The 9734-nt window shown below is 37.4% G+C and overlaps 1 pseudogene; it reads left to right on the top strand.

Moving 5' to 3' along the window:
- Window positions 1-2611: 2611 nt before the first annotated feature.
- On the top strand, window positions 2612-3193 carry LOC118857843 (annotated as a pseudogene).
- Window positions 3194-9734: the final 6541 nt, after the last annotated feature.

The following is a 9734-nucleotide window of genomic DNA, read 5'->3' as shown; positions in this document are numbered from 1 at the left end:
TCACTTTCTGCGAAATCTTTCCTTCTGGTCTGGAAACAGAGGACTTGAGATAGAAAGTGACCTACCTAAGGTCACTCTACGCTAGATTACCATGCACTTTGATCTATTATATACATTGAAAATATAAAAAGAGAACGAGACAACTCTTCTTATGCCCAGTTCAGTATTCTTTATACTGTTTTACTCAACTAACCCAGAAATGACATATGCCAATGTGCAGTATCATTTAGTATATGCTCATATTTTATGTTCCTATTAGACTGTGGGCAGCTAGGTGATGCAGTGCATAGAGTGTCAGGCCTGGAGTCAAATCTGGCCTCTGACACTTACTAGCTATGTGGATATGAGCAAGTCATTTAACTTTGTTTGCCTCAGTTTCCTTATCTGCAAAATGCCCTGGAAAAGGAAATGGCAAGCCACTCCAGTATCTTTGCCAAGAAAACCCCAAATTGTATCACAAAAAGTCAAACACAACTGAAATGACTGAATAACAAAATTAGATTGTGAACTCCATGGAGGATGAGGGTCATGTCTTCTATAAGTTTTAGATCTTTCTTTTCACAAGCACCTATCAAAGCTTTTAGCACATAATAAATGTTTAATAAATAGTTGCCAAATGAGTAAGCAATTGAATGAATGAATACTGGGGCAGAATTCACTCTACTATTCCAGCTGTCGTTGAAAGCCTAAAAGAAATTAAGGGCCTGTGAAACTCAAATGCCAGCTTGCATATAACCTAATGTCAATGTTAAGTTGTGTTCCAGGAAACCATTCACTGTGGACACATAAACAGCATGCAACCCTCCCACAATGATACAAATGCTAAGACAGGCAAAACCAAAGACTCCATACCAACGCAACAGAAGGAGCAAATGGCATGCAATCAAAGCAAATCTCTGGTCTGTGAAAAAAAACTGAAACCAAATCTCTGTGTAGGACTTGTTTACTGACTTAATTAATGTCAAAGAAAAGTACAGGGAAATACTCAGATGTAACAAGAATAATGAACACACACATGCTAGATTGTGTGGCATCCATCCCTCTAATTAAAAATATGCAGGGACAGAAATGACTCATGCCATTCTTTATTGCCAGGGGTAGGCAAATGCCAATTTAACAATTAAGGACACATTTATAAGACAACTGAGTGAGTGGACAAAAGTACTTTTAGATCCCAGTTTGTCCTGAGAACTTTGGGCATTTCCTATTACTAGAAGCATAAGCATATTAGACTTGAAGTATAAAACTTTTCTAAAACAATGCATTAGAGTATCCTACAAACACCTAAAGATCACAGGATCGTATAGAGAAGGGTGAAGGGGTCTTTACAGCCTATCTAGAACAACTCCTTCAATTTGTAAATGAGGAAACAGACCTGGAAAACACTTGTAGGAAACTCAAATGCAGAGAGACTTTCAAAAAAAAGTTATTTGTGTCATTTTTATTTATCCTTTCCTTTCAGAGAGGCATTTCCGATTGTGACGAATGAAAGCATGTATAAAAGAAAGATACAATAAGGAGAGAAGCTGTGCAAACAAAGGTGAGGAGGGCAGGAAGGAAGAAAAGTCATTCTATTTCTGATGCTTTCCTTGAATAGAATGCTTGTATACCCAAAGGCTATTTGGTCAAAAAAGGACACTGCTGACACCCAGGCAGTTATGTCCCCATTACTCATAGTATTGGAAACCATTTGTCATATGGCCAGGAGAGTAAGAGAGCCAATATTGCCACGACACTTGACCCTGAAAAAGTAAAAATCTTTTCAAGTTTATGTCCCTTAGGTTTTTAGTCTATACTCATTTAACTCATATCTAAGGTCTGGACCAGTGATTTGGTTGGCAAAGAGAATTCCCAAGTGAAGAAAACTTCTCTATCAGTACAGGTTAACACTTTCCTTGTAACTTAGAGTCTTAGAGGTTGCCTAGAGCACTGAGAGGTTAAGTGACTAACCCTGGATCATAGCCTGGATCATACAGCCAGTACATGTTGGAATACACACACACAAGTATACATACCTAAATATACACACTATATTTTTATATATATATATACATACATACATACACACACATACATATATATGTATGCATGTATGTATATGCATATATATACACTATATATACACACTATATATACACATAATATATATACATACTATATATATACACACACATACTATATATATACACTATATATATATATATAAATATACATATACGTAGACATACCCATATATACACTCATATGTATGGATATATATATACACACATGCATTCATGCATATACTTGTGTACACACATGTGTATATACACACATATACGACACACTTGAACTCAGATCTCTTTGAAGGCTGGATCTCTATTTACTATACCATCCTGCCTCTGTAACTCATATCCAGCTAAGAAAGAAATAAATCATACCATGGACTCAAAATGGGTTTTAATAAAATTTTATAACAAATTGTATCAGGCTCTACATCAATGTGATAGCTAAACGTTTCGAGGGACACTAACATGCATACTAATTCTTCCTAGGATATCATGTGTACCTATAGAAACTACTCCACTTCCCAGTCAGTGGCAACCATCAGGCAGGCTAGGTGTGAGGCAGAATGGGGGCCTACAAGTACATCCAGGAGCTATGGAAGAAGAAACAGTAGGATGTCATGCAGTCCCTGCTGCGTATGCGCTGCTGGCAGTATCTTCCCAGGCACACCAGACCCAACAAAGCTAGCAGGCTGGACTACAAGGCCTAGCAAGGTTAATGTCATCTACCATATTTGAGTTTGGCATGGTGGCCAAAAGCCTCCAGTTCCCAAGGGTGCAACCTATGGTAAACCTGTACATCATGGTGTCAATCAGCTGAAGTTTGCCAGGAGCCTTCAGGCTGTAGCAGAAGAATGTGCTGACTGCCACTGTGGGGCACTAAGACTCTTGAACTCATACTGGGTGAGTGAAGATTCAGCCTACAAATTCTCTGAGGTTATTCTTATTCAGCCATTATTAGACGAAACCCCGACACTCAATGGATGGGTAAGCCAGTGTACAAACACAGAGAGATACGAGGGCTTATCTCAGCTGGCCAAAAGAGTCAGGGTCCTGGAAAGGGTCACAAATTCCACCATGACATTGGAGGGTCTCATTGTGTTGCTTGGAGAAGGTGCAATACTCTCCAACTACATCAATACTGCTAAGTGGTACACATTAATTTGTAAACTTAAATGTTTAATAAATGACATTTATGACAAAAAAGAAACTAGTTCAAACATTGAAAAAGCAAATTCAATCAATGCAAAATTCCTCCAGATTGAATGGCTGAAGCAATTGATTTATTGATTATCTTGGCTGCCTGGGGTGTCACAATATTTGAATTGACTAAATATGTAAGCCTATAAGATTGAGACTCATACTGCTTTGAGTTTCTTTGAAGGATATGTTGTGGTGATATATTTCAAAACTTCACCTTTTCATTTTATAAGCATGGGTGCAGATTAATGCCATTGGTACAGATCATTACCCTCTCATCCTTTGCAGTCCATTCTGAGTTCTGTCCAGGAATCTTCTTATAAAGAATATAACCAAATAGTCTGTAGGCATTTCTCCAGATCTTTTAATAAGAATATCAAACAATAATAAAATCTAGTATTTATAGGGTACTTTATTATCTGAAAAATGCTTTATGTATTGCTATATTATTTGGTCTCATAAACAAATTTATTCTCCCATTTTACAGATGAGAAATCTGAGGCAGCCAGAAGTAAGATGTAACTTGCCCAGTGCCACACAGCTAGTGACTGAGTCAAGATTTGAACTCAAATCTTCCTTATTCTAAGTATAGCATTCAATCCATTGTGCCAACTAACTGCACACCAGGAGAGCACTTACTATTGTTTGCTTTGAATACTACAGGGCACCAAGTTTCTCTCTTATTCAAGAGGATGTATCCTTGGAGATAGCTCTCATGTCACTTTCTGTACATGCATCTGTTCTCAGAATTTGGCCTACCTTGCAGCATTAATTTTTCTAAGATCATGGGAACTCCATGAATCATGGTCATATAGCATCACCTGCATAATACTTGCATTAAAAAGATGGAGTTTTCTGGCAGTGAACAGCATGGGATCAAAGAAAGGATTGCCTATTTTTCAAATTCAAATCTAACCTGATTTATTCTTTTTATATTTTCTAGAGCTCTTGTAGTGCCTAAGACATAAATATTGAAGGATAAACAGAATCATAAGAACATCAGAGTTGGAACCTCAGTGACCATATAGTTCAATCCATACCTGAAAAAGAATCTTCCCTATAATATACTCTGAAAATGACCACTGATCCTTTGTTTAAAAGCCTCCAATACAGAGAAACACACTTCATCTTGAAGTATTGCATTCTACTTTTAAATATCTTTAACTTTTAAGGTTTGCTTGCCTGACATCAAACCTGTATTTTTCTCTGCTGCCTGAACCCATAAACCCTAGGTAATATCCAGTGATTATTTGTATATTGCCTACTCTGTGACAGGCACTGTGCTAATCACTTTACAAATATTTGATTCTCACAACAAGCCCAAGATGCAGGTGTTATTGTTATATTCATTTTACATTTTAGGAAACTGAGGCATAACAGTTAAGTGACTTGCCCAAAGACACACAGCTAGTAAGTGTCTGAGACTGGACTTGAACTCAGGTCTTCCGACTCTAGGCCCGGAGCTCTATCTCCCATACCACCTAGACTATTTCTGCCTTCTAAAACCAAAGAGAAAAAAACAACTGTTGTAAGCTAAAAATAAATAAATAAATTTTAAGAAAAAAATAAAACAAAAAACAAAGTATTTCATAAAACAAAATTTCTTGTGAGGCTGTCTATTTTACTATCATTTGACTGACCATCAGTCTCATAAAGAAGACCATGTCGTAGTGATCTAGGGCTTGATGCAAACACCTCAATATGACACCCAAAAAAGGTCATCTGCAAAACCTGTCTGATAATAGTGACTTTCTCCTTCACTTGGATTTTGCACAAAACCTAACTCATGGCACTGGAAAACGCTATTATTGATCCGGTATGCCTCATGTTTGCTGCTCTTTGGAGAATCACTAAATGAATTTATTTCCATGAAGTCTGTTACATATTATCATAATACAAAGATGGGAGAAGCAACATCAAAGGAGAACTTTTAAGAACAAAGTTGGTCTGCCTGAGTCATTTTTTGGAGAGGAAGGTTACTTGTGTGATTTTTTTGTTTTTTTTTTTGTTTTTGGTAATTCACAAATGTTAGACATAGCAGCAACTTCTAGTCTCTCCACCTCTCAGTCTAAAATTTGTCAGCAAAACCCATTTGTTCCCTTCAAATATTTTCTGCAAGGATATTCTCATTGTGTCTATCTTGTTGTGGAGTCACTAAATATTATTTGCCTAGTCTCTTTCATAGCCTGAAAATAGAGACATAAATGAGAAGTGACACAAGCGATATGTCCTTGAGACTCAGATTGTACAAACAGGAACTATTAGTTAAATAAGAAGCATGAGATGCAGTTCCTGTCCTTACAAAGGTTTTTAAATTTATCAAGCATTAGTTCTTAGTTGTGGACTATCTTATCTTTTCCATTAATCTTTGCTTCTATTTTTAGTCAAAACCAGACAGTTTTGATAGTTACTGTTTTAGAGTTTAATCAAAAATCTGGAAGTGAAAGTTATAGGTGTTTTAATCACATTTTGAGCATTTAAATTTTTCTAATGCTTTCCATTAGCAGAATTTTTATTGCTGTTGTTTTGTTCATTTGTTCTTGGCATGAAGTGATGATTTCAGAAACTTAATATTTGCCTAGGACACAGAGGTCAAGTGATAGGTCCAGGACAATTTAGTCAGAATCAGTAACTGAACCCAGATCTTCTTGACTATAAGGCCAACTCTATATCCACCATTACTGATAGGCCAATTCTCTACTCATGCTGCTACTCAGGGGAGGGAGGATAGAGTAGAAGCATTGAAATTGGAGATGAATTAATTGAGTTGGATACCAATTAAGAATCCATTGTAATAGTATAGAGAAGATGTTATGAGGACCTAAAGTAAATGGATGAGTGAGACAAAAGTTGTACAATTATATGACTTGGGAACCCATTGCATATGATAGGAGCTGAGAGGAAAACAGAGAGATGATGAGGGAATGAGAAGAATCCAAGATAAATAAAAATCTTAGATGATTTGATAAAGGAAATAATAATAAGTATTTTTATTGTTATTAATGTTGTTGTTATAAAACAGGGAAATGTGTGGGTTAAGCATGTTTAGACAGTTAGATTATTAGTTCGTATTAGATACTGTTTGATGTAACACTATGGACATCCAGGTAATGATATCTAATATTCAAATAGTAATATCAAACTGGAATTTAAGATAGGAAGTTTCAGAGATGTTGTTCTAAGAACTAGATGCAAAGAAATGATCACTGAAACCAACAGAGTATGAAAGATCACTCAAGATGAGAGCATAAAGAAAAGAGGGTTGAGAACAAAGTCTTGTGGAAATGAATGCTTGGGGAGAAGGGATAGATGTTGAGCTAACAGTGGCAGCTGAAAAGGTGGTCAGAAAGGTAGGAAGAAAATCAGCAGAGATCAGTGTCTGGAAAATCTAGGGAGAAGAGAGTATCCAGGAGGAGGAAGAGATGGTCAATAGTGTTCGGAGGTGATTTAAGATCAAATAAACCATATGGTTTATGAAATTAGAAGGGAAAAAATATGGTAGTGGCAGCAAAAGTCAAACAAATATCACTAAACAAAACCATATGTCAGCTAGATAGTGCAATGGATAGAGGGCCAGGCCTGGAGTCATGAAGACCTGAGTTCAAATCCAGCCTCTGACACTTGCTAACTGTGTGGCCCTTGGCAAGTGCAAAAGGTAGGTCATGAAAGGCTTTGAAGACCAAATAGAATATTTAATTTGGAAGTGAAAGTGAACCACTGGAAGGGCAGAGCCAAGATGGTGGCTTGAAAACAAGGATTCGTTTAAGCTCTCCCCCAAATCCCTCCAAACATCTGTAAAAATGACTCTAAACAAATTCTAGAGCTACATAACCCACAAAATAATAGAGGGAAACAAGTCTCCAGCCCAAGATGACCTGGATGGTTACTGAGAAGAGTCTACTGCACTGTGCTGGGAATGGAGCACAGCCCAATGTGGGCCGCACCAGGACAGACCAGGCCAGAGTAGACTTGGCAGAGCAGGCCTCGGGCCCTGAATCACTGAGCTGTGACAGTTACCAGATGTCTCAACCCACAAATGCCAAAGACAATGGAGCAGGTCAGTGGGAAAACTGCTGGATCTGGGTTAGGGAAGTACAAGGTCACAGCTATGGAGGGGGCTGCAGTGGTGGCAGCAACAGCAGCACCAAGAACAGCAGCAGCAGCAAGAGCTGCTGCTCCCAGAGACCAGGCCCACATGGTGGAGGGAATCAAGTGGCTGATCAGAGTGGGAGTGCAGAATCACTTGGCTGGCAGTAAGCCAAGGTTTTCTTGCTTTTCCCTGCTTGGATTTGGGTCCTGGTCTTGGTTGGAGGTTCTTAGGGGAGGAGGAGCACTGGTGTGGCAGAGCTTTGTGGTGGCTGAGGAGAGGGAGTCCTCTTGGTGGTTACAAGGCAGAAAGGAGTGCCTGCACTCACAGATCAGAGCACAGGCCAGGAGAGGAGCATCATACCACCTCAGAACAGAAGTAGCTCTGAAAACAGCAGTGCAAAACCCCTGAAGCTTGGGACAAAGCACTCTCCACTTGGAAAGCAGTCATAACCTGACAAAAGCTCAAAAGTCAAATAGTTGACTGGGAAAATAAGCAAGCAGTGTAAAAGGACTCAGTCTCTATAAAATCATAATCCATTGATCTCAAAGGTAGAATTGAAAGGTGGTAGGTCTTCCTGAAAAAAACCCAACATATTGAAAAACTGAAATATTACAACATAAGAAATAGTACAAATAAACTGCATGGAACTTTTGATAACAGAAAACAAAACATCAAATTAAAGAAGCCACAGATAACATCCAGAAAAACAAACTTTAAGATAAGTTTAATTTAATAGTTCCTCTGGCAAGTGACAAGTCTTTCAAATGACCAGGAGAAGTATCTTCAGATAGAAATGAAAGGAAAATGGAGACTACATGAGTCAAAAATCACATTCATCTGGGGCATCGAAAAAGTCTTCATAGTTGTTGTGGTGTTTTACCTGGGCCACAGATGAAGTGAATTTTTTTTTTTGCCTGAAATGGGGGAGGGAGAGTATAAAATGAAGGTAGAGAAAGCAGTTCCAGGCATTGCTTTAAAAATGTTCATGTGACTTGTTGGGGAATGCAGAATTGTCCCATGTGTCCAGAACTTCAAGTGTGTGAGGTCGAATAGCATAAAATAGTCTGGGAAGCATGAATTTCACCATAATTACCTGCCTCTCCTCTGGTAGAGCTAATGAACCTTGATTTAGCACCATGGCAAAAAGGCACAAAACAGAAGGGCTTAGATGAACCACAAACTAGATAATCAGTCCTTGATAAGTGAAAGTTGGAGATACTGGAAGGAAGAATTTAGTACTAAATCATCGATTTTCTTTTAATTGGATGTAGGTGAGAGTAATGGAGGCAACTCACAAATTTTTGAGTCTTAAGAAAGTTCTTTTTAAAAGTAAGTCCTGCCATCAAGGAAATTCATCACCTAGATGATTTTTAATGCTTTCATAGAGTGGAGTATTTTATAGCATCTTAAGAAACTGCATTTCTCTGGTCGGAAGTAGCTCACAAAACTGAGATGCCTCTTATTGTTCAAGCTTGACAATCATTTATTTTTTAAATAGAAAATGTTCCAAATGAGAGAACTCTACCAAAATCATTATTGTTATATGATCTCAGATCCCTCAAATGCATTTTAAATTACCAAAGGTACATTCCAAATGAAGGAAAATATTTCTTAGTCCAAACAAATCTAACATACAATACTATTCAAAAGAGTTGATTAAATGTTTTCTATGTGCCAAATACTGTGCTAAGTGCTGGGAATTCAAAGAAAAACAAAAACAAGTCATGCTTTCAAGAATCAAGATGACATAAAGAGGCAACAGTATTTAGCATGTGTATTCCTCAAATCTTAGTCCCAGTTCTCCTTTTCTTATTTCTCTATAATGATCTCTTGGAGATCCTCTAGACATCGTTTAACTGTTATTTTTTTCCTCTTCTTTCTTTCTTTCCAATAATGCTACCACCGTAATCTTCCTAAGGCACTGGTATCATGATATATCTCTTCTGTTCAAAAACTTTCAGTGACTCCCCATTATTCATATAAGTTTCAATACAAAAATTGCCTTCATTTAATACTCTTCAAAATCTGGATCCCACCTATACTTTTAGTCTTATTGTGTATTACACCCTTTTCATCAAATTGGCATACCAGACAAGATAGACTATTAACCATTCACTAAAATGAATTTTCTCATCTCCCACTTCCATACATTTACATCACCCACTACCCTTATTCTGAATACATTCCTTATTCAACTCTACTACTCAGAATTCTTCTCTTCTTTCAGGTTTCAAATAAGAGGAAAACTCTATCAAACCTTCCTTGATACCTCTGGCTCTTAATGAATTCTCTCTTCAATTTCCTTTATATCATATTGAAACAGGAGTTTGTAACTTGGGGTCTATAAACCACTTTTAAAAAAATTGATAACTGTTATTTGGTAAAATTGTTTTCTTTTG

Source organism: Trichosurus vulpecula, chromosome 7 (assembly GCF_011100635.1).
Source record: "Trichosurus vulpecula isolate mTriVul1 chromosome 7, mTriVul1.pri, whole genome shotgun sequence".
Taxonomy (NCBI): Eukaryota; Metazoa; Chordata; class Mammalia; order Diprotodontia; family Phalangeridae; genus Trichosurus; species Trichosurus vulpecula.
The sequence above is the reverse complement of the archived record's forward strand: the minus strand, read 5'-3'. Positions and strand labels throughout refer to the sequence as shown.